General features: G+C 38.1%; 1 protein-coding gene across 1 annotated transcript in view; it reads left to right on the top strand.

Moving 5' to 3' along the window:
- The first annotated feature begins 1,450 nt into the window (after positions 1-1,450).
- The window catches only part of LOC142349733 (U6 snRNA-associated Sm-like protein LSm8), a 176,648-nt gene continuing 151,768 nt past the window's right edge, over positions 1,451-26,330 (top strand). The window contains exon 1 of the mRNA XM_075401474.1: positions 1,451-1,462. The gene's annotated coding sequence lies outside the window, so the exon portion shown is untranslated. The remainder of the gene's footprint in view (positions 1,463-26,330) is intronic.

Here is a 26,330-nt window from a genome sequence, read left to right as displayed (position 1 = left end):
TCATTCCTATCTTTTGTTATCTTTTAGTTGTTGGGGGTGACAATGTTTCGAGTTAGGATGTATCAGAATAATTTTTTATTTTCAAAAGTCAAAATTTTGCTTTTGAACTAATACTTCAATGTCAAAACCCGCCCCCGGTACTCGTTGCGCATATTCAGTTGCGGTTTCCAAAATCTGATGTGAATCACGTCTATTGTCATTAGTTTTTCAACCCCGCTACCTGCATTGAGAATGTCCCATTGAAGATTATGCAATGTACCTCAACATTCAACGAGGCGCTGTCCCACAAGAGAATCTTTAATTTGATATTCCAGAAATCTAGTAGTAACAAGTTTGCTGGTCTGGCCAACATAGATGGCAGTGGATCCATTACATTTATCTCTGTATACCATTGCGATTCCACATTTTCATCCAAAGGCAAGCAAGTTCCAAATTTCCTCGCTATGAAAATGATTTGAATATAACGAATGTTTTTCTGTCCGCTCTCAAAATTTGATATTTTTTCTGTTTTGAACAAAAAACATTGGTATAAGCTGATGTTTTCTGAGACCTCATTGTTTTGAGATGTTGTTCATTTTTTGGTGTTTTTGTTGTAACTGTTGCGGTGATACTTTTTTATTCAACGTCTCGTTTACAAAACAGGAAGAACACTCAATTGGATACTGATTTTCAGTTCGCGTCTCCTGATGTTCCATTAGAGCTACATCCCAATATTCGCAATGAGTGGCTTCATTGAAAATACTATGCACAGTACCTTGACTAACATTTTTACGTTGTAACGGCTCACAGATACAAAAAATTAAGATTATGCCGCTATCGGTAGATTTTGGATACCGATGACAGGTTTTTTCTCTCATCGTCTAAGTTTCTGTTTAGATAAACGAATACCACGTTTTCATTACCATTGGGTGTCCAGAATGAATTTTTATAAAGTTTTTGTGAAGTTTTTTTGAAGAAAATTTTTATACTCAAGATACTCTAGAGGGCCCTCCTAACAGTGGACACTAAGTCATCCATTTACCTTTCTTTTAGTTCGTGTATATCCTCCGTTGTCCTTTTTATGCACGTTAGGAACAGATCCACTTCATTTCCTGCAAGTTTCTTTAATCTGTGTCAGTAATAACTTTGCGTGCAACCAACTTTTACGTGATTCGGACATGACTGCTTTCCCTCGGTTCCCTTTACGTCAGGAGTTTGTATATCCTTCCCTTATTCGGTTTGCTCAAGAACTTCTCAAACGATTTTTTCCGCAAACTTGACAAAGTTAACGGTAGCGATGCACCCATGGCTAAACAGTCCAATTGACTTTATCACATCTTTTTACACTTTAAGTGAGTACGTTACGTCTAGTCTCAATAGGCTCTTAATGGCTGACCTCGGAATCTCAGGAACCTCTTCACTAGAGTACACTTCTTCAGGAGCAATTTCAATAGCCTAATTATTATGATAAACTTATTAAATAATTTCAGAGAAGGCTTGAACAATGGTTCGCGATACAAAGATACCCAAGCTAGGCAGGAGAATGGGACTTGCCCTATGGTTGTGTGATACCCAAGGATATCATCCTTAGTAATTTATTTGGTGCAGTTTATATTTCATACGATGTCTTAAATTAGTTCTTTTATTTGCCCTTCATAAACTGTTCATTACTTGTTCAATTAGTACCTCGCGATCTGTTTGTCATTTCCTTTTTGATTTCCCGTTTCCTGATCAGACATGTCTGATCATGCCTTCACGATTTGTTGATTAACATTTATTCAATCTGGTAACTTCGTAATTCAAATTCAGTTAAACAATTCTCTTTGTAAATCCCGCTCCACGAGTAAGCGTTGAATACTCAAGTCAGGATCCCGCTCCGGAAAACACAGTTTAAACAAATCTAAGCGCACCCGCATCGCGAATAGCTACCCTAAATAAGTAGAGTACAACAGGTTGAGTGCACTGGTGAGGACTGTGACGGGATTGGGTAGATTGTCTTGTCGAGGATCTGGTTCCCAGAAGGCATCACCAAGAAACTTCTGGCCCGGCCATTTCTTTGCGCTTTTTAAGCACACGACAAGATCTCAGAGAAGAGCGGTCAAGGGGGTGACACGGTGCTGGAGGGAATTGCAACTTTTGAGGCAGATGCATTTCAGCACAGCAATATGGGAGGCAAGATTTTGTGGGGATTGTTCGGCTGGATGATGAAGGTAGCAACAAGGATTCATACGAGGAAGTATTCAAGGTGGCAGGTAACTGTGGGACGAATTTGCAAAGGGCAACCTTTGTTTATGACATCGACCCTCTTCCAAAAGTGGCGGGTTGTTGATTAACATTTATTCATTCTCGTAACTTCGCAATTCAAATTCAGTTAAACAATTCTCTTTGTAAATCCCGCTCCACGAGTAAGCGTTGAATACTCAAGTCGGGATCCCGCTCCGGAAAACACAGTTTAAACAAATCTAAGCGCACCCGCATCGCGAATAGCTACCCTAAATAAGTAGAGTACAACAGGTTGAGTGCACTGGTGAGGACTGTGACGGGATTGCGTACATTGTCTTGTCGGGGATCTGGTTCCCAGAAGGCATCACCAAGAAACTTCTGGCCCGGCCGTTTCTTTGCGCTTTTTAAGCTCACGACAAGATCTCAGAGAAGAGCGGTCAAGGGGGTGACACGGTGCTGGAGGGAATTGCAACTTTTGAGGCAGATGCATTTCAGCACAGCATTATGGGAGGCAAGATTTTGTGGGGATTGTTCGGCTGGATGATGAAGGTAGCAACAAGGATTCATACGAGGAAGTATTCAAGGTGGCAGGTAACTGTGGGACGAATTTGCAAAGGGCAACCTTTGTTTATGACATCGACCCTCTTCCAAAAGTGGCGGGTTGTTGATTAACATTTATTCATTCTCGTAACTTCGCAATTCAAATTCAGTTACACAATTCTCTTTGTAATTCCCGCTCCGCGAGTAATCGTTGCTCAAGTCAGGATCCCGCTCCGCGAATCACAGTTTAAACAAATCTAAGCGCATCCGCATCGCGAAAAGCTACCCAAAAACAGTAGAGTACGACATGGCGCAGTCAGCAACTAAACGTACACCTCTCGAAATCGACCCGTTCTGGGACAAACCTACACCCGACACTCCTCTTCGCTAGGAGAAATGGAGAGTGCAATATAAATTGACACTGTTGGCAAAAGAGAATATTATTCTCGATACACTACTTGGACCCAAACCCGAGATGTTGGAACTTCCCCTCGAACCAATATACGACGCACAATCGGAGAGAGAGAGGAAGCTCGTAACGCGCAGCAGAAAAAAAACTGGCAAAACAATTGCCAACGGCTAACTGAAGTCGGTATTATGTGTGGTGACAAACCGTGGCCACTGGCGGATCGCAAAACCGTATCTCTACTCTACCTAATCATCGGGGTAGAAGGTCGCCACATCCTTAATTGCAAGAACCCGCATATCATGATCAATACCCTCACTACTGCGGACTTCTGGAAGATTGTGGAAGAGGCATTCATCTGACCTAGCAACATAAATTTCGATCGTCATGTTTTTTTGATTACGAAACAGCTTCGGGGAGAAGCAGTAGAACACTTCTATGGAAAGTTAAAGGAATTGGCAGAGAATTGCGGCTTTGAAAACAAGGAAGAGACCCTGATACGCGAAGTCTTCATCACTAATCTGATGAACCCCAAAATCCAAAAGGAACTCCTTAAACAAACCGTTGAACCGCGTCAGGCATTAGAGCTAGCAATTAACATGGAACTTAGGTTGAGAAATCAACATCAAATCCAACAGATTGTCATTCGGGCCAACGTAAACGCAGTTCAATTCGCCAATAATTCCCGAAACCCGAATTGGGAAAAATATGAATAATGCTCCAAGACAAAACAACCGTTCCACACTCTGCTGTTCAAACTGCGGAGGATTTTGGCTACCGAATCATCGCGATAAATGTATCGCAAAAGGTCAAACCTGCAACAATTGTGGTCCTCTCAATCATTTTGCGGAAGTTTGCAGAAAACAAAGGAATGTGAAACCACAGAATTCTAAGAAAAAGATGGTAAGCGTTGTGGAAGAAGAACCGCATCCTGAGGACTCAGTGAATTTCTTACAACCAGCCAATCTCTACGAATTGGATTACATTAGTCGAGAAGACAATATGGTTGCGGTGATCGAGAATGCAGTGGAGAAAGTAGAACCCCTCAACATGCCTATCAGGATTGGCAATATTAACACTACACTACTCGTGGACTCCGGTAGCGCATGCGGTGTTCTCAACCATTTACTCGCATCGCGAGTAGTAAAAGGCAGTCCTCGTGCTTTCTGGATCGGCGAAAAGGTGTCTTCACAAATTCGGACCCTCTCGAATGAACCAATCCAGGTCGAAGGAAAGATACAATCTCCAGTAACGAGTAAGGGTTGGACTAGTGATTCAGCGACATTCACAGTTGTAGCTGACGGGCTAATGTCCCTAATTGGCCGTGACTTGATTGAACAACTTGGATTAGCAGTGGCTCAATCTGCATCTCAAAAAGGTAATCGTGTCAACAACATTTCGTCTCCGGAATTTAAAGAACAAATCGCAAAAACTTTTCCTGAATTGATATCTCGTATCGGAAGATCAAAAAATCATGTGGCAAAATCTAAGTTTTACAAAGATTTCCAACCTAGACACCAAAAACGTAGACGTATTCCAATGAATTTGTAAGAAAAAGTCAATATCGAACTTAAAAAATTGTTAGACGAAAAAAATATCATAAAAATTTCAAGTTGTCCTGATAAATACTTCATATCACCAATAGTGGTCACCGTAAAAAAGGATCAAACGATAAAGCTTGCACTGGATTCAAAAGTATGAAACAAAGCCATTCACAAGAATAAATATCAGATGCCAAATATTGATACGCTAATCGAATCCATCTCCCAGCAATTAAGTGCTCCCGCGTCGCAAAACACAACGTAAATTTCTACAATTGATTTGAATTACGCATACAGTCAAATAAATTTAGATACTAACATTGCTAACCATTGTAACTTTAACATTATTAGTGGTGATATGACCGGCACTTACAGATTTCAAACAGGATTTTACGGGCTCACAGATATGCCAGCAGAATTTCAAAAAGCTATGGACTACACTCTAATTGGTCTAAAGAATACATATTGTTTTTTAGACGTAGAAAATTTATGTAATGAACTGTCTTAAACGATTAGACGATGAAAATCTTAGAATAAATCTTTCTAAATGTCATTTCGGAAAGTTTAAAATTGATTGGCTTGGATACCGCATATCAAAATTGGGTATCTCGCCCCTCGAAAGTAAAACAGCTGCGATCTTTGTACTTGAAGCTCCGAAAACTCTATAGAAACTCCGTTCTTTTCAGGGGTCGGTTCACTTCATAGGGAAATTTATTCCTAATCTTGCTCAGATTAGTCATCCCCTCCGCCCATTGCTGAAAAAACATCAAAATTTATCTGGACATAGGAACATGAGAATTGTTTCAATGAAATAAAAAATCGCATCGCGAACGCAACCGCAGATAGCCACTATAACCCGCAACTCGAGGCACGCGTAGAATGCGATGCGTCTCATTCCGGTCTGGGAGCAGCACTTAAACAATTGACAGTTGATGGGTGGCAACCAATCGCATTTACGTCTCGTTTTTTAAATTCTTGCGAAGAACGTTATATTGTAAACGAACTTGAACTTCTGGGTGTAGTTTGGTCAATTGAATAATTTAAAAATTACTTGTACGGAAAAATTTTTACAGTATTTACGGATCATCGTGCCCTTCTATATATCATGAAAGAAAATAGATTGAATAAATAATACAACATCAGATTAACCCGCTGGATGGATCGTTTACTCCCATTTCAATTTGACATTGAACATCTTCCCGGGGCAAAAATGGGTTTAGTTGACTACATTTTTAGACACCCGTCTCAGAAAGCTAAAAAAGTCTCCGCGTATGATGGGGACTTAATTGTAGCAAAATTAAAGTTAATTTCTACATTTCTTAATACATTGGAATTAAATGACACAAAATCTGCATCTCATTTACGCCAATTATTTATAGCACACAACCCGGCATTACAAATCACACCTAAAATTGAGGCACACGATCCCGCATTACAAACCACACCTAAAATTGAGGCCAACAAAAAGGCGATAAACTTAATTAACACAAACGCGGCACGAGTATACAAGCATGTTTTTTATAATTCCCCTGCTCCGCAAAAGTTAGCCTCAAATACTAATTGTAATTTAAACAATTTAAAATATGTAGACCCCGCGTCACAAAATCCACTTAACACTTCTCTCGCTCAGCGAAATACCAGTAAGCGTAAACAATTATTCCAAATTCGGAATGAATTAACTCTCGCGCATTATCATCTAAATCATTGTCCATTGTCAGAAATCAACTACATAAACAAAATCAGTAACATAATGCCTTCTAAAAAGCGCATCACTTGCGTTCGTTTTAACGACGCATCTTGCTCAGCGAATCAACAGTCATCTAATCCGCCCCGCAAGTCAGCGTTCTAATTCGCCAGGCAAATCCCGCAACGCAAGTCAGCGACAAGAGCTTTTAAACAACACCCGCGCAGCAATTTCCTCGCCAATAACAACACCAATATCTCCGGCTCACTCATCCAACGCAAGTACCCCTATCACACCCAGCCCACATGTACCAACATTTGGATACATCATATCAACGATTTTTAATAAATCTCCAGTTGCGTCACTGACCAGCAAGGACGCAGTACCAAAAGAGGTCCGGTACTGCATCCTAACAAACAATGAAAGTCGCCTCAAAGCACTGAACCCATACACACTCTCATATTGGAGAGTTCTCTATGTACGTTTCGTGTGCGTATGTATCGATGAAAAGATCGCCATACCGAACGTTCAGCAAGAGGCGATGACTGACGACATACACTCCAGCCATCCGGGCACATGGGGTTTAATATGAATGGCCATGCACTGCTGGTGGCCATACAGGCATCTCGAGCTTATAGTTAGAGCTACAGAATGCAAGCCCTGCACGGTGATTGGCAAGAATCTTAAATTTGTTATTCCCGGTAAGTAATTTAATCCTCACATACCGTGCGTTGAACAAAATCAAGAATTTCAAATTGATTTTGGATGTCCAATTTTTGATGAAAAGGATAGTGAAATTTACTTCTTAGCAGCTATCGACCGTTTTTCTAAATACCCTACCACATGTGTTTATGACAAGGCTAACGGGCCAAATGTTTTAAAATTTTTGGACATGTATATTGAAAATCAAGGAATTCCACGATCTATTCGACTGGACCAAGCAAAATGTTTGGTTGGCAGTCAGTAAAGACCTGTTGTAACAAAAATAATATCGACATAATTGAAGCTCCAGTGAATGATCATCATGCTATTGGACTGGTAGAAGGACTTATTCAAACGATTAAAAATAGACTTGCATGTATTAAAGAGGAAAAATGGTCTGCTAACGCTTTGCATGTAAAGCATGCATTAAAGATAATAATACACCAATTGCGAATGTGTAAACAAACAACAACAAATATCTCGCCTTTCGAAGCACCCTTTGGAAGAAAACGTAATACCCCACTGAGCGTGATATCGACAACGCATAAATTGTCAAATCTCCAATATGAAAACATTGTAAACTAATATTTAGATGAAGACACAGTGATGCCGGAAAAAGTCCTTCCAGATGACAAGCGGGTGAACGGGTTCCGCAGTGATATTGAGGTTGATGTTGGGATGTCACGAGCGACGCAAGAGGCGAAAGCAAGAGAACGGGCCAGCACGGACGGCGAATCACGTTTCCTGGGAACGAAGGCCACTCGCCCAATTCCACTCAAAGAACGAGCAGTGGAGCTCAACTTAGCCCAGAAAATCCATGGAAAGCAACGATCGGAGAAAAATTTGGAGGGATTATATGAAGTACTTGCACCTGTCTCACATATGCTGAATGTTAGCCCGACCACTTCCACAATCAAAGAACCCGGAAAACCTGTAGTAACGGTCAGGAACAGCGATATTGCGAAATTCGGGACGCAATTGGAGGGCAAACCCCGTTAAAGGCGTACGCGGATCGCAGGGGACCAAGATCGGGAGAAAAACTGGTGGAAGAACTAATTTAGAGTCACGTGAAAGAGCTCAAAAGGAAACAAAAGGGGGATAAGAAAATGAAAGATCGTAAGCGTGATCCGGGCAGCGGGATATTCTCCTCAAAATCGAACATTTCACGCGCGATGCGAGGAAGAGTCCCTAAAAATTCTGAACTTTCTAGCTCTCCGAAATCAGCAGCCAGAAGCCAGCAATTTTCCTATAGCGAGCAGCCAACAACTTCCTCCGGCAAATACATCTGCCGCAGCGAATCGACCACAAAGATCATCAGACCGCAATCGGCGAAGCCCATCTTACTACGGCTTTGATAGCCCATCTCCTGACTCAACAATCGCAGCGCCACCCAAACGACCTCGACGAGCAGGTGACGTTGAAAATTACCAGCCCCAATCCGAGTCCATTTTGGAAACGGTTCATCATATTGCGGAAGAACAGCCTACAGAGACCAATATCTTCCAGTAATTGGAGAGGTTCCGCCACACGCCACGCGAGATCCTTCTCTTTTTGAAACCAATACCCCAACGCTAGCACATTCAATGACTGTGTTCGAAGCCGAAGGACACAATTTGAACGATTGGGACAATTAGAAACTGAGTTTCTCAAAAACTGTCTTAATTAAGGCACTTATATTTTAATAGTATTTTTTTAGCTATGATAACCAGTACAAATATTTTTATTATTTATTTAACCGGGGACCAAGTACTAAATTAAAAATATTGTTATTAATTTTATAAATTCGAAAATTGTTATGTTAACAATTTTCTTTGCTGATGTAAGGGGTATGGGATACACAGGGATATCATCCTTAGTAATTTATTTGGTGCAGTTTATATTTCATACGATGTCTTAAATTAGTTTTTTTATTTGCCCTTCATAAACTGTTCATTACTTGTTCATTTAGTACCTCGTGATCTGTTTGTCATTTCCTTTTTGATTTCCCGTTTCCTGATCAGACATGTCTGATCACGCCTTCACGATTTCTTGATTAATATTTATTCAATCTCGTAACTTCGCAATTCAAATTCAGTTAAACAATTCTCTTTGTAAATCCCGCTCCACGAGTAAGCGTTGAATAGTCAAGTCGGATTCCCACTCCGGAAATCACAGTTTAAAAAATCTAAGCGCACCCGCATCGCGAATAGCTACCCTAAATAAGTAGAGTACAACAGGTTGAGTGCACTGGTGAGGACTGTGACGGGATTGGGTACATTGTCTCGTCGAGGATCTGGTTCCCAGAAGGCATCACCAAGAAACTTCTGGCCCGGCCGTTTCTTTGCGCTTTTTAAGCTCACGACAAGATCTCAGAGAAGAGCGGTCAAGGGGGTGACACGGTGCTGGAGGGAATTGCAACTTTTGAGGCAGATGCATTTCAGCACAGCAATATGGGAGGCAAGATTTTGTGGGGATTGTTCAGCTGGATGATGAAGGTAGCAACAAGGATTCATACGAGGAAGTATTCAAGGTGGCAGGTAACTGTGGGACAAATATGAAAAGGGCAACCTTTGTTTATGACATCGACCCTCTTCCAAAAGTGGCGGTAAAAGACCTTTGGTAGGTCGTTTTGATCGAAGAGAGAAGAAAATGGATTTGATGCGGAACAAGAAGAACCTGAAATCTCAACCAGTAAAAAATTATCTCAATGATGATGTGACACCACTGCATTCAGAATACTGTCTTCTTTGCGCAAAGATCATGTCATCAAATTGTCCCAATGAGTGAATGAAAATATTATTGTATATGATGCAAATGATTTAAAAACTGAGCTAAAAACATTGTATGATGTTCAACGAGCGTATCCCAAAATTGTCAAAAGTGCTTTAAACCAGTCAAACAATCCTTTTCAATGAAAGGTCCTCATCCCTCATTTCTGAACGCTCAATTTATTTATGGCTACAGTACTTCTACATTGACAAATCATTCTAGTTTCCTTGTCAACCTTCGGTCTTAAAGTAAACGTTTTGACAGACTTCAATATCATGTCACCAAAAACTTCAAATATTAGAGTATTATGAAGTGCCGGTTGTTGCCATGAATCTTACAATAATGTTGTAGCTTTTGGCTGTCAGCCAGGGTTATGCAACGGTAAAGACAAATAGTTTCTTGTAGAAAAAGTATCCTGGTTTGACAAGAGAATTCGGCGAGCAATAGTAAAAAGAAACAATAAATTCAAAAAATCGAGAAAAAATACTCAATGTTCCTTCAAGAATTGAAATAGCAAGGAAAGTGGTCAACAAATTGACCGTAAACAAGAAACAACGTTATAATATCAAAAAGGTTCTGCATACAATTTCAACGAAAGGCAATATATTCAGAGACATCAACGAAATAAACAATAACCGGGCATAGAGCAAACAAATCTCACTTCAAATCGAAGGTGGTGCTACCATTGAAGATGGTGCGACCGTAGCTGAATTGTTCAAGGAGTATTTTGTGATCATTGCTGGCAATAAACTGGGACAACCTGATCAGACTTCGATTGAAATCTGGTTTTTCACCAGTCGTAAAGTCAATGTTCCTTTTCCAGTTGGCGATGAAGAGGTACAGAAAATATTGACCGCTTAATCCCAATAAATCAACTGGACTCGATGATATATCTGTGAAAAGGCTGAAATTTATGCTTCCGGTGATTTTGGCATACTTAGCTGCTCTTATAAACACTTCATTTTTGCGAGGAAGTTTTCCAGAATGCCTCAAAAAATCACGCGTAACTCTACTTTTCAAAAAAAAGGCTCAGTGTTTTATATGAGCATTTATCGGCCACACTCAATCTTGCCTGTTGTTTGCAAAAATTTTGAACCAGCTATGTATACCAGATTACGTAGATTTATGAACAGACGATACAATGAAAAAGAATTCGGTTTTAGAACTAAATGTAGTTCAATATTGGCAATCACAAAGATAGTTGAGAAACTACGATTTTACAAGTCAACCAAACAGTTCTGTATGTTCCTTGTCTTTAGACAGGCATTCGAAACCGTTAATCAGGATTTGATTATTGAGAAACTGGAAAATTATGGCGTGCACTGTAAATATTAGAGGAGTAAATTTTAGTTGGTTTTGCAGTTTTTTCCTGAAACGGCAACAGACTGTGGTTACCAATGAAGCGTTCTCAGACTTCATGGCAATCAGTAGCGGTATGCCCTAGGGGTCAATACTCGGCCCTCTCCTTTTCATTATATATGCGAACGACTTTTTTTGATTGTTTGCAAGTATTTCGACATGTATATGTCTGCGGATGATTCAACACTTATGTACTCTGCAGAAACTCTGAATGACAGATGCATTGGTTCTGAAATTGTTTACCCGCAAAATTGGGTTACTTGTAATCATTTATGTTTGAATGTTAGGATATCTGAAATCATTTGATTCTGTGAACCGTTGACAGAGTCATGCTTAACCAAAGTTAGAAAAACTGAGATTCCGTGAAGTAATTGGGCATTCATTTAGACAGAAACCTTTAGACAGAAATAGCTCGACCTGAAAAAAAATTTTATTAAGAGGAGCGTTTCATTTGGCCTCTTTAAGAAACCACGTCTCAATAAACACTCAGATAAGAATACATTGGCCTGGGCAGGATGCGCTCTCTTTAATTACTTGATTGGTAATGGCCTCCTTGTTGATCCTATTTGCGGAGACAAAACATCTTTAATATGCTCAATAGATCATCTCAATGTTTTGTTAATAAAAAAATTATTCGATATCTTGTTCTAGTATGGGCTCAGAATTTTCTATTTTTTTCTTTTATACTAGAATTTTCTGTAACTTTTGTTGTGCTTCTAGCTTCTGTAGGATTATTGACCAGAGGAGGCCCTTTTCTGGTGCTTTGGTCTTCGTTGTACAGTGCACGAGGTAATGTAAATATATATGTGCGTAGACGAAAGAATTGTCAGTTAAAATTTTAAAATGATAAAACAAAGCAAAACGTGTTCGAACATTGCTTTCAGCGTCAAGTTTAACCTTCGAGCAAAGTGATTTACAAAATATATAAGTTGTTTTGACTCTATATATCGAAATCTGTGAAAAATGTTAAAACAAAAATGAACTCACTTACGACAGTTTATTTACATTTCCTACACCAATATTGTTTCAATCTTCATTTCGGAGCTTTTGAAATTCCCAAATATATTGTTTTTTTTCCTAAAAGGAGTTTTTACTTTCATTCCGATATGTTGTTCTCCTTCAGCATTTGAATTTGAAAAATTTCGAAAAAACCTGTAACAGAATATTTTTTGATTTTCAAAAGTCAAAGTTTTTTTGTGTTTGAACTAATACTTCAAAATCAATTCCCTCTCCCGAACTCATCGCGCAAATTTAGTTGCGGTTTCTGTTTTTTTTTGAGGTAGATCGCTTCTATTGTCATCAGTTTATCAAACGCGGGACATGCATCTAGATTCTCCCTTTCAATGTAATGCGCTCTACCCCAACATTAAACGAGATGTTTTCCCACATTGGAACCTTTTTTTTGATGCCTTGAATTTCTGGTGGTAACATGTCAGCTCGTTTGGCCAATATAGATGGAACTACATCTATTACATGTAGCTTTATATGTCACATTTTCAGATTTTATCAAAAGATGGTTTCAGGTTGGGCAAGCAAATTTTCATTAATTTTCGCGCTTTGAAAAGGCTTTGTATATTGCACATTTTTTGCTTGTAAAAGTTCAAGTGATTCTTCCTCTGTTTTGAACAAAAATCATTGGTAATTTTTGTTGCCACTTTCAACCGTTTTGTGAGGTTGTTCGTTTTTGGGTGGTTTTTGCGTAACATTTTCCTTCCTGACAAATTTATCCAAAGACGCATTAACAAAACTGAAAGACAACTCAGTTCAAATGTGATTTTCAGTCCAGGTCCCTTTATTTTTCTTAAAACCTACAACAAAGGATTGCCAAGTCACTGCTTGCATTAAAACATTTTATGTGCCGTCCCTTGAATTCATTTTTTCCTATGTTGAAACAGTGCACAGCGACTGAAATTTAGGATTATGCCGGGATCAGTTTATTTTTGATACCAACGGCAGCTAATTTCTCTTTCACGGTTTACGTTTATGTTCAGATCTGGGAACTCCAGATCTCCATTATAGTCGAATGTTTCAAGAGTGCATTGTAAGTTTTCGTGAAGGGAGTTTGCATACTCGAGGTAATCTAGAGGGTTCCCCCTAACAGTGCGCACTATGTGATACACATACCTTTTGAAATTTCTTCATTCCTCTTTTCCGCCCAATAAAGACAGAATCATAAAAATTCCTGCATTTTTTTTTAAATTTCTGTCAGTAATACCATGGCATTTTGCTTGAAACCAGTTTTACGTGATTCGCAATTGACTGCTTTCCCTCGGAAGATAACGCGTCGACGACAATCATTGCAAATTCCTTTCACATCAGCAGCTGTCTTCTCCTTTCCCTAGGTTTATATCACAAGGATAGGTGTAATTTCTTCTTATTCCTCAACGGTAAACTTGTGTACCAGCTTGTACCATCGAAAGGTAATTTTAGCCTGTCTTTTTTCAATTTTATAGCCTAAAAAGAGACTCTGGTTTCTTTCGAGTTAGTCTCATTATTTGCACCTGGTAACTTCTGGAAAATCGAGAAAAATCTAAGGAGGTTCTCATAATTGCAACCGGGTATTGACAGAACAAACTGCAGCGGAGTACAACTTTTTGTACTTTAGCTAACCCAGAAAACTTGACTGGCTGCGATCTAGTTGTCCTGAGTCTGTGATAAGTTTTATTACATATCTCTCATTTTCATTAATTGAAGCAAACTGCTATTATCTTTTTCGCATTTTTTATGGTTAGATCGTCACTTTCTCCATTGCGAGCGTCAATCTGACTGGCACTAAGAATTTCAATTAGTTTATCCGACAATGTTATCTTTTTCACCACTCAGACCACACCCTTTTATCATATGAGGCATCTATGTCTGTTGGTAGGCCAACATAGATGAAGCTACATCCAATACATGTAACTTTATATATCACATTTTCAGAATTTTAACACAAGTTAGAATCTATTATATTTCGCCCCCCCCCCCAGTGTTTTTTCACCCCCAGTTACAAAGTATATGTTGTTATATAGCACGTTACTAAGTAAGAACATAGCACTTGCGCCTGGGGGTCATGAGAAATTTATGCTCTCTAAGCTGGGGGCCGAGATAGAATAGATCCGAAAGATGATTTCATGGTGGGCAAGCAAGTACTAATTTTTCTTGTTGTGAAAATGGTCTGAATATTGCACAATTTTTTGCTTATAAAATGTTGGTTGATGTTTCCCCTGTTTTGAGCAAAAAACATCGGTAAATTTTTTGAGTCTTTTAAATGTTTTGAAAAGATGTTCATGATTGGGGCCTTTTTTAACCTTTTCCTGCCTGACTATTTCATCCAACTTCTCATTAACAATACTAGATGACCACTCAGTTGGATACTGATTTTCAGTCCAGATCTCTTGATTTTCCTCGAGAGCTAATGCAGAGGATCGCAAGACACTGAGTGCATTAAAAATTCTATGTGCCTTCCAATGAATTACATTTTTCTCATGTTGTAACAGTGCACAGCAAATGAAATTTAAGATCATGCCGGTATCAGTTGATTTTTGATACCAACGGAAGCTAATTTTTTCGTTTACGTTTATGCTCAGATCTGAGATAACCAAACCTTCATGACCGTTGAGTGTCTCAGAAGTGCATTGTATGTTTTTTGAACGGAATTCTCATACTCAAGGTAATCTAGAGCTTTCCGCCTAACAGTGCACACAATGTCATCCACATACATTTTGAATAATTTTTATTCGTATGTGTCCTCTGTTGTACCATTTTCCGCACAATAGGAACAGATCCGTACAATTTCCTGCACTTTTAAATCTGTAACAGTAATATCTTGTTATTTTGCGTGAAACCAGTTTTTACGTGATTCAGATTTGACTCCTTTCCCTCGGAAAGTAACGTATCGGTTACAATCAATGCTCATCGCCTTCAGGTCAGGAGTTTTGGTCTCCCACCCCGAGATGTATAGCACCAGATAATTTCTTCTTCCACAACTGGTACATTTGTGTGCAAGCTTGTATGATTGAAGATGCAGAGAAGTAATTATCAATTAAAACTTAAATTGATTAATTAAAACGAACGTTTTTGAACATTGCGTTCATCGTCAGAATTTAAAAAAATGAAATCATTTACAAAGTATATAAACTTGTCTTTGACTATAATTCTAAGAGATGAGTTAGAGTAACATCGAATTTTTGAAAATATTTACAGTTAAAATCACATTTACAACATTTTATTTACACTTATTACACTAAAATCAATTCAATTTTTATTCCGGATTTTATGAAAATCCCGGGTATAATGCTTTCTAATCCTGAAAAGAGATTTTAACTTTCATTCTTGTCTGTTTTTATTTTTTACTTTTTGGGGTTGACAAAATTTCGAATTAACATGTACCAGAATATTTGAATTTCAGAAGTCAAATTTTTGCATTTGAACAAGTACTTCAATGTCAATTCCCGCCCCGATACTCATCGCGCGTATTTAGTTGCGGTTTCATCTTTTTGATGTAGATCGCTTCTATCGTCATTAGTTTTTCAACCCTGCGACCTGCATCAAGAATCTCCCATTTTACGTTATGCTTCGTACCACAACATTCAACAAGGTGTTGTCCAACAGGGGAATCTTTTTTTTGATGTCGGCTGGTTTGGCCAATATAGATGGAACTGCATCCATTACATGTAACTTTATATAGCACATGGGATTTCAGATTCTTATCAAAGGTGACTTCAGGGTGAGCAAGCAAGCTCTTAGCTTTCTTGTTGTGAAAATGATTTGAATATCACACTTTTTTTTTCAGTCTACTTGCAATATTTTGCGTGATATTTCCTCTGTATTGAACAAAAAAACCTAGGTTTAGGATCCCTATTGTTCAGGCTTTTAAATTTTTAAGATGTTGTTCATTTTGGGGTGGATTTGCTGTGACTTTTTTCTTCGTGACTATTTTATTCAGCGTCTAATTAACAATACTGGAGGACCACTCCGTTGGGTATTGATTTTCATTCCAGATCTCTTGATTTTTCTTAAGAGCTACATCAAAGGATTGCCAGTCACTGGTCGCATTAAAATTCCTATGCACAGTCCCTTGAATCACATTTCTACTATGTTGTAACGGTGCACAGCTACGGAAATTTAGGATTAAGCCGGTATCAGTTGATTTTTGATACCAATGACAGCTGATCTTTCTCTCTTCGTTTAGTTTTATGTTTAGATCTAGGAATGCCAGCACTGCGCTTCCGTTTGGTGTCTCAAGAGTGAATTGTAAGTTCTTGTGAAGAGAATTTGCATACTCACGGTAACCTAGACGGTTCCCCTTTACCGTGCACACCATGTCATCCACATACCTATTGAACAATTTCAATTCCAGTGTGTCCTCTTTTCTACCTTATTCTGCACAATAGGAACAGATCCAAACAGTTTCCTGCATGGTCTTATATTCTTTGTCAGTGATACCTTGGCATTTTGCATAAAACCAGTTCTTGCATGATTCCCCTTCGACTCCTTCCCCTCGGAAAGTAACGCGTCGGTTCCAGTCAATGCATATCACCTTTCTGTTAGGAGTTTTGATCTCCCTTCCCTCTTTTGGATTCTGCAAGATTTTTCAAAGGATTTAATCCACAAATTTGCCAATATTACCGCCAGCGAAGCACCCATTGCTGAACCGTCCGATTGAGTGTACCACATTTTATTACACCTAAAGTGGACATTCGTTACATTCGTTACGGCTAGACTCAAAAGGCTCTTCATAGCTGACCTCAGAATCTCAGGTACCTCGTCACTGGAGCGCAGTTCTTTAAGTGCAATTTGAATTGCCTCCTCAACCAGTACATTGGTGTATAAGCTTTTTACATCAAGAGATACCACTAGCTCATCTTCTTCCAATCTGGTAGCCTCTAGAGCTGCTCTGGCATCTTTCGAGTTAGTCTCAATATTTGCACCTGGTAACTTCTCGAAAAAGGGAGAGATAAATTTTTTGAGGTTATCGTAACTGCAACCGGGTATTGACAGAACAGGCCGAAGCGGCCTACCAATTTGATGTGACTTAGCAAGTCCATAAAGCCTGGCCGGTTGCGATCCAGTTTTCCTGAGCCTGTGATAAATTTTTTCACTTATCTCTCCCTGTTTCATTAATTGATGCAAACTGCTATCTTTCAGTTTTTCCGTTCTTATTGTTAGATCATCACTTTCTCCATTACGAGGCTCGAATTGACTGGAGCTCAGGATTTCATTTAGATTATCCGAGTAGGTTGTCTGTTTCATAACACAAAAACCGCAACCTTTATCAAAAGGTACAGCAAGTAGTTTTTGATCTTTCAAAAAATCATTACCTTTTTTAACCCATCTATCCATTGGTGTCTCACGTATATTCTTGGCGTTCCATTTGGCAGACGATTCTATTTTAGATAACTTTTCACCATCAGTGTTGTTCTCCCTTAACTCCCAAACTTATCTGTCTTCATCCGCAAGGAAGTGCACTTCATTAAATTTGTCCCTGACTGGATGCTTTGGACCGAACGATAAAACGTCCAGGACAAATTTCGGCAGTTCAACACCGTCCACTGTAACAACATATTTTATGAGATCCATTCCGCAAAGGCCTGTGTTGTCTCTCAGACAGCTTCGCTAACTTGTCATTAAGTCTTTTACTAATCTATTCGGAATGATCTCTCATTTCCTTTCTAATGCTGTACACAATTGAAGGTAATAGTTCTTTTTTCACCTCATTCCTGAGAATGCCGCTATCTTCTCCAAGTTTTTCCCCGAACAATCTACGGCCTTGTTCCGCACGACTTATTTCCTTCCTTAAGAGCTTAATCTGAAAGCTGTGCACCGCTTGATCTGAAAAATTTCCGTGTTTTGGAAATCGGAACCTCAAAAAATCCGGAATGATACCATTGTTATTACAGTTTTTCACAAAATCTAATCGATATTTACAGTTTAGTTGAAGATTTTACATAGTTTAGGAATTGTTTTAAGAAGTTGTTGTCCCTGAGAATGTATCTGAGCTATGGTTGCGGTAGAATTTCGCACATCACGCAAGCTCGCTCAAGGACAGGGGGCATTTAAGTCCTATTGTTCAGGAGCTACACTCTCGTTTTGTGCTCTTTCTACAAGTCTTACCTTTGCTCTCGTCTTCCTCTGTCGTTTTCCGAGGTTCTTCCCTTTTCCTTTTTTGAGCAGAGCTTTCAGGTTTCCTTGGTGGCGCAGGACAATGTCCAATGATTTGATCTCACGTGCGGGTTCTTTGTGGAGCACGCTGCAGTCTCCCAGCTGTGTTTTCCCCTTCAGTTTCGATATCAGGTGCTTTGTCACCCTCAGAACCAGTATCCCAGTGCTCAACAACTCTTTGAAAATATCAGGGGTTCCCGTGCGCTGACAGTATACCAGCGCCTTAAACTTAACTTTCTTTATTCGTGGTCAAGTAATTTGTTAGCTCTTGTACACTACTTGGTCTGTAGTTATTCGATTTGTGGCTTGAGATACTGTTGTTAATTAGATCATGCCACACAACAATGTCGGTCCTTGTGCTCAATCTGCCCTTGATCAGAAGATTCTGTGCGTTTTTCAACCGATTCTTTGTATTGGGGTTGAAAGAAAGTCCAGGTACTGTTGTTATTTTTGTCAGGAGTTCCTTCTTTTCACTGTATTGAACACTTTACCGCGTGATGGAGTGAGCTGGCTGCTAAAATATGAACCATCCTGTCTAACATTTCACAAAATTACTAAAATTTTGCATTCTCTCGCTTTTTCTGGGCCCGTTAAAGATTAAACTGACAATGATTAAAGATGCAGAGAAGTTATTGTCAATTAAAACTTAAATTGATTAACTAAAATGGACGTTTTCGACTTTCATTGAAAGTTACTATTGGCCCGTCTTCCTCCAAATTGATAGCCTCTAAAGAGACCCTGGGATCTTTCGAGTTAGTCTCAATATTTGCAACGTAACCTCTGGAAAAGGGAGAGAAATTTAATGAGGTTCCCGTAACTGCAGCCGGGTATTGACAGAACAGGCCGAAGTGGAGAACCTTTTTTGTACTTTAGCAATTACAGAAAGCCTGGCCGTTTTCGTTCCAGTGTCTGAGCCTGTGATAAATCTTTTCACATATCTTTCCTTTTCATTAGTTGATGCAAACTGCTATTTATCTGTTTATCAGTTTTTATGGTTAGATCGGCACTTTCTCCATTACGAGCCTCAATCTGACTGGCACTAAGGATTTCATTTAGTTTATCCGAGTATGTTATCTCTTTCACCACAAAAACCACACCCTTTTATGAAATGGTACATCTAGAAGTTTTTGATCTTTCAAAAACTCATAAATTTTTTAACCCCTCCATCCATTGTTGTCTCACGTACATTTTTGGCGTGGCCTTTTGCCGACGATTCTATACTGTTTTATTTGCGGAATATTCCTTTCTTAACTCTTTAAGTGTTTCAGAGATATTATGGTTTTCGTTACATGTGACCAGCTCACAGAAGAGCTGGATATATTTGGCCTTGAAGCAAATGACGACGTTCTGAACGAGTTGCGAAGAATTTGCGATGCATTCTCATGCAATGCCGAAGGTGTAGTGACAAAATGGGTTGCCTTTTCACATTCTTTGGGTAACTACGGCTTTCTGTTTCTTATCATTTTCGTGCTTTTTAGTGCTCACCTGGCTTGCTTTTTTTCTGTCATTCTCTACCCTCCCGATTTCTATTAGAGGAAGGCTGGAGTAGTATCGTTCGAAAGCCTTCGCATCATGAGTTCTGTCCTCGAGATGTTTTTTGTAATTCGTTTTGGTTGAGACATGTGGTTTTAAAAAGAATGACATTTTCCAAAAATTGGGGGAAAACTAAAAGTTCGCGAGTTCAAAAAATTGGTAGCTGTGAATGACTTGAAAAAAAGTTGGTATCTTTCTGATCCTTGATTACATAGTTATTTTTGCTCTGTTTTGCTTCAGATTGCTTTAATACAGAAAATAATCCCTTGTGGAACGGGATAAACTTATAAAACCTAACGGAGTTAAGTTGAGGTGCAGTTACTAAAGTTCTAATAATGTAGGATATTGCAAATTACCCTCCAAACTTAAGAAATATGGCTTCAACCATGGATTTCGAAAAATTAATTGCAATTAATTGGCTGGACAAAAGGGAGCAATCAATGTCTAAAGGGGAGCAATCAATTAATTTAATTTGCATAGCATGAAAATCAATAACTGCAATTATTGATCAATTAAATTTGAAGTTCTATCAATTATAATTTTTGCAGATTTGAAAATAATTTTGCCAAAACCCTGGCTTCAACGTTCGAGCTTTTTTTACTCTGTAAAATATAAAATTCAAAATTTTATAACCAGAACAGAAGTTTGGTTAAACATTTACATTTAGCAATCACTTTAAAACATATGAAAAGTTTGGTCCTTAAAATACTAATAAAAATAATTTCCAAAACCCTGTACTTGTCTATATAATGGAACACGTTCTTGTACTTTGATTAATTCTCAAGTTATTTTCTCCTTAAACTTGTTTTTTGTTCTTTCCGAATTTCTATTGGCAAGTTGTTCCACTTTCTTGAGATATTTTGACTATTGATCGGTCACTCCATGTAGATTGACACATTTTTTGGAAAAAAAACTGGACAGTTTGTGAATTTTTTCTGATCTCATTTTTTCCCAAATTTTTTGAAAGACATTTTTTTTGGATATTTGACTGCTTTCCTTGTAACGCTTAATTAAATCCAAAACTTAAAATAGATTTTGTTTTAATGAAAAGCTCTGCAGGTAAAATGTTATCTCTTATTAGAAGATCCCTTGCGCTCTCAAACTTTTTACGCAGATGGCAAACCTTTATACCCCAATTTATTTGTCTGTTTATTCTCAGAAGTGACGAGGTTGGTAGAGATTGGAGCAAAATTGCACTGCAATTGAAATGCGACAATACAATTTATTGAAAAAGTACAATTCTGGCTTTTAACGGTATTAGATGTCTCACCAACTAAATTGATCTAATAGCAGTCGCCATTTTCATCAACATTTTGTTTAGTTCTAGGTCAAATTTCAATTTGTCAAGCATTAGGCCCAGATAACAACAGACTTTCGGTTTTGTGATACTTCCATTATAATGAAATTCCTCAGAAGGCAGCTGAAAAACAAGTAGTTCGGTTTTGTCTCTGTTCAATGTTAATATATTTTGTTTCATGTATTTATCAGTTTTTTGAAAAATACTTCTTGGCTTTTCCTTGTTTCCAAGAAATTGTTAATATACAGTACAAAAATCAGGGGCCCGCGGACTGTTCCTTGAGGAACTTCGTTGTTGACTGTTGTTCAGTCTGTGTAAATGATTCTGTTTTTAACGCATTGTTTTCTGTTAAATAAAAATGATTTCAGCATTGATTTAGATCCCGTTTGAAATCCATACTTTGCGATTTTTTCAAGAAAGGTTTTTTGAGAAATTGAGTTGAAGGCTCCAAACATTTTCCAAAAATTGGGGGAAAACTAAATTAAAGTTCGCGAGTTCAAAAAATTGGTAGCTGTGAATGACTTGAAAAAAAGTTGGTATCTTTCTGATCCTTGATTACATAGTTATTTTTGCTCTGTTTTGCTTCAGATTGCTTTAATACAGAAAATAATCCCTTGTGGAACGGGATAAACTTATAAAACCTAACGGAGTTAAGTTGAGGTGTAGTTACTAAAGTTCTAATAATGTAGGATATTGCAAATTACCCTCCGAAGGCAGCTGAAATTCCTCAGAAGGCAGCTGATCTTTTTTTAAAAAAACAAGTAGTTCGGTTTTGTCTCTGTTCAATGTTAATATATTTTGTTTCATATATTTATCAGTTTTTTGAAAAATACTTCTTGGCTGTTCCTTGTTTCCAAGAAATTGTTAATATACAGTACAAAAATCAGGGGCCCGCGGACTGTTCCTTGAGGAACTTCGTTGTTGACTGTTGTTCAGTCTGTGTAAATGATTCTGTTTTTAACGCATTGTTTTCTGTTAAATAAAAATGATTTCAGCATTGATTTAAATCACGTTTGAAATCCATACTTTGCAATTTTTTCAAGAAAGGTTTCTTGAGAAATTGAGTTGAAGGCTTTCGCTAAATCCAAAGAAATACTTAAAACAGTTTCATTTTGTTCTACAAGTTGTTTTATAGATTCCGCTAACGAAATGACAGTGTCATTAGACGATTTTTTTTGAGAAATCCGAATTGATTTTTATTTATTATCTTATGCTCTTCAACATGTTCTAATATTTGTTGGAGTAGTAGAAGCCTTTCAAATATTTTAGCAAGCAAGAGTTGGTATCAGTGAATCTGGCATGCAATTTATTGATTCAAGTGGATCACCTTTTTTGTAAATTGGAGTTACATATGCTTTTTTAAGGACATCTGGAAAAACATTTTTCGAAATACATTCGTTAATTGCAAACTGTAATTTTGTTCCAATAGACTTTTTCTACATTTAGATGACCATGCTGGGAGGAATCCAGGACCCGATGATTTAATCTGTGGAAGTTTGTTAATTACATACAACTTTTTTGTCGTTATAAACCTGAGTGAAAAATGTTCTTTAAATACAAATTTTGGTTACTCAGTCTTTTTACCCCTTCATATAAACCTAACCTGGAGAAACAATTATTTAGCCACCTGTTTTCTATCTTTAAAAAAAAATTTGTTCCGAATTCGGGAAATGGTTTAGTAGTAGTAGTATAAGACTTCAATTACCTTCTGAGGGTATAAACGAGGATGATGATAGAAATGATATAACAAAGATAAAAAATGATATAAATTATGTAACAGCTAGAAAAACCATTAATTGAGCAGAAAATCATGCTATACAGAAACTACATCTACACCTAAGGTACCACGTGCAAGATAAGTCAAAATCATATTTATCATTTCTCATTGCCTCTAGTAGATTTTGAGTTGCGGTTTTGGATTTGCAAGTATCCCTGAAAAAACTGATGCTGACATTAAGAAAATCCGCGGCGTCATTTATAATACGTTCAACTCTGAAGAAAAACGATTTTTCTGTACATCTTTTCTTAGCTCGTGTGAGTACCAGACGTTCACGATCAAGAGTTCGTAGGTTTAAGACCTTTGAGTCCAACTTTGACTCCAAAATTTGTCAAAAGATATGCAATTCTCGTTGTTTAAGATTGCCGTAAAAACACGTATGTCTTGCTCGATGAGTTGATAGCATATTGGCAGAGAGCTGGATAATTTTAGCAGGGAGGAGTAGTCGTTGTAACCAAAGCACCAACGCAGGCCATGGATATTGAGCTATTCTAATTTCCGTAGATCAGAAATTTCAGGAAACCAAGCAGGGTATCCATATAGTTGAACCGACAAAACACATGCCTTGAATAAATTGAATTTAACTCCAGATGGGAGATTGAACGGAACACTGCGCTTCAAGTAATTGAACGATCGACGAGCTTTTACTATTTTTGATTGAATATGAAGACTCCATTTCAACGTTTTGGATACCTCAAATCCCAGATCCGTAATATTATCAAGCGAAGGAATTTGACATTACCAAGAAGTATATTATCCAATGCACTTCTACTAATATGTAAATAACCGCTTTTAGCTGAATTAAAAGACAAATAGTTACAATAAGCCGCTAACCGCAACGAGCATAGATCGTTTTGAGCACTATTCAAGCAGTATCGCCATGGCAGAGCAATTTCGTGTCGTCAGCGTAGCAGAAAACTTTTGATACTTCGGGTACGTCAATCATACCGTCAATGGAAATTAAAAAGAAAAGCGGTCCCAACACGCTTCTCTGAGGAACACCACTAGTAACATGGAGGCTATGTGATAAAACACCACCTAATTTAACACATTGACGTCTAGATGATCAATAAGAATTAATAAGTTTCACAAAATCTTCGTCAAAACCAAAATGAATAATCTTCGAAAGCAGCGTGGAGTGGTCCACAGAATCAAAAACTTTGCTGAAATCTAATTAAACAACAACTTGTTCAACGTTTCCGTCAAAATTCAGATATAACTCATGCAGAAATGTGAGCAATTGCGTTACTGTAGAATGTTTTTCAGTAAGAAATCCATGTTGTCTAGGATTCAGCCGATCTTTAATCTTTGGATAAATGAACAGAAATAGAATTTTCTCTAGAACTAAAAATAACCTCGGGAGTATTCAAATAGGCCGATAATTTTCAAGGTCCGCTCGAGGTCCTTTTTTGTGAATAGGGGTTACATAGGCACATTTCAATTCTCGGGCCAAAATTGTGAATGAATAATATATGTGAAAGCAAGATGGACGAATGGTGCTAATGTATGTGCCGCTTTACTTAAAATAGTCGGCGGTATACAATCAGAAGCAGGAGTCGAGCTACTAGGGACCCTTGAAAGATAATTTTGAATTTCGTCAAGGCTGAACTGAACATCAGATAACTTGATCTCATTGCCGCACACAAAGTCAGTTAATCGTATTTCAGTTTTCGGTTGAAAAAGTGATTGAAAAAATTTGTTGAACAGATTTGCTTTCACTGAGCCTTCAAGAGACACCTCGTTTCTGTAGAACATTTGTTTAGGGAAGAAACTTCTACCATTTAAACTTTTCAACATAGCAAACGCTTCATTTGTAATAAACTTCTGTACACTGTTCAACAATACCTGCTTGTCCACGTCAATAAAAATCATTAGCTCCTTTTCGAGGCGTTCAACTGTATTTTTCTGATGTTTTCGAGCTGTGTTTAGTTTATTTAAACAATGCATTGTCTGCGACGAATAATAGAATGGAGATTCGAAGCGATTTCTCCGTTTTCTGTTAAGACTTCGATTGAGAGCACAAAATATCTTACGATAGAACGTTGATAGAAAATCAGGATTCAAGTTGTGGCATTCCTGAGCGAAAGATCGTGAGAGTATTAGATGCGAAAAGCCAGCCTCGTTAAAAGAGCTGATCGTATAAGCGTGCCCACTTGCATATTGGTAATCTAGGTCAACATTTGTTAAAAGAATGGGATAATGATCTGACCACAATCGATCTACAATATTGTAGTCCCTAATGTCGGTATGGGAGCAAAAGATTAGATCGAAAACACTTCCAAGCTTATAAGTAGGCAAATCAATAATTTGTGTAAGCAATAAATCGTTGCTTAAAAATTCTAACATTTTTGCTCGTCAGAATGAGGCGACGAGATCGACTCCTAACGTACATTGGGAAAGTTAAAATCACCAAGTAGAATCCACTGGACAGCTTTGCGTTGATCACAGCTTAGGCTTGCCTCCACATCGGCAAAAATACTTCGCAATGTGTCTTCTGTAACACCAGGTTTGCCATAAAACAGCGATCCTCGAGGAGGTAAATATGCAAGTATAATGCAGAGAGTAAGAATCTTGTTACTTAAGACAAGAACACAAAATTGCTCACACTTCAATATTAAATTAAGCTAATAGTACCCAAGAAAGCGTTACTCATTGCTACTAGGAGTCCACCATGATGACCGGCCGTTCGATCTGATCGCAGAACGACTGTATAAGGGTGACCTGCGAAAACTCCATTATCACTGACCGAATAATCAAGCCATGTTTCTGTCAGACAGACAATAGTGGGTGAAACTAAGCTTAAGAGCTGGCAAAAGTTTAGTCTTCTCTCAATCGACAGAATGCTCTGAACGTTAAGAAGAAGGATCGAAATTTGAGAGGAGCATTTTGTCTGTAGTCAATTCTGTTGTTGTACACGACCACGACGAATTTTGTATATGTTCGCAGGATTTTGACTTTCAAGTTGACGTTTCTGCAATCGCAAATTACTGCTGCACTCTCTCGGCTTTAGTTAAGTCTGGTGACACATATACATAATCGAAATTCTAACAGTCCTTCAATGCTACTGACTTACGCAGAAACTGATTTCGTTTAATTTTTTTAAACTTGAGAAGCAATAACTGATTTCCTGTATCACGTTGTGGGTTTTCCAATCCGTTTACATTGAACATCAGATGACACAAGAGATACATCAATTTGATTTGCAATTTTTTCAACAATATCGTAGCCAGCACAATTCTCAGATGGCTTTGTCCCTTTTACGATTAAATTTAATCTTTTGCATCTTTACGTGATTGCTCTTGCTGAATGTCAGCAAACAATGTTGCTCGAGTCTGCTGCTCATTTTTCAAGGAATTCGTAACCGCTTCAGAGTACGATTTTGAATGTTTCAACTGATT

This window comes from Convolutriloba macropyga, chromosome 11 (genome assembly GCF_964194025.1).
Source record: "Convolutriloba macropyga chromosome 11, txConMacr16.3, whole genome shotgun sequence".
Lineage (NCBI taxonomy): Eukaryota > Metazoa > Xenacoelomorpha > Acoela > Convolutidae > Convolutriloba > Convolutriloba macropyga.
The sequence above is the reverse complement of the archived record's forward strand: the minus strand, read 5'-3'. Positions and strand labels throughout refer to the sequence as shown.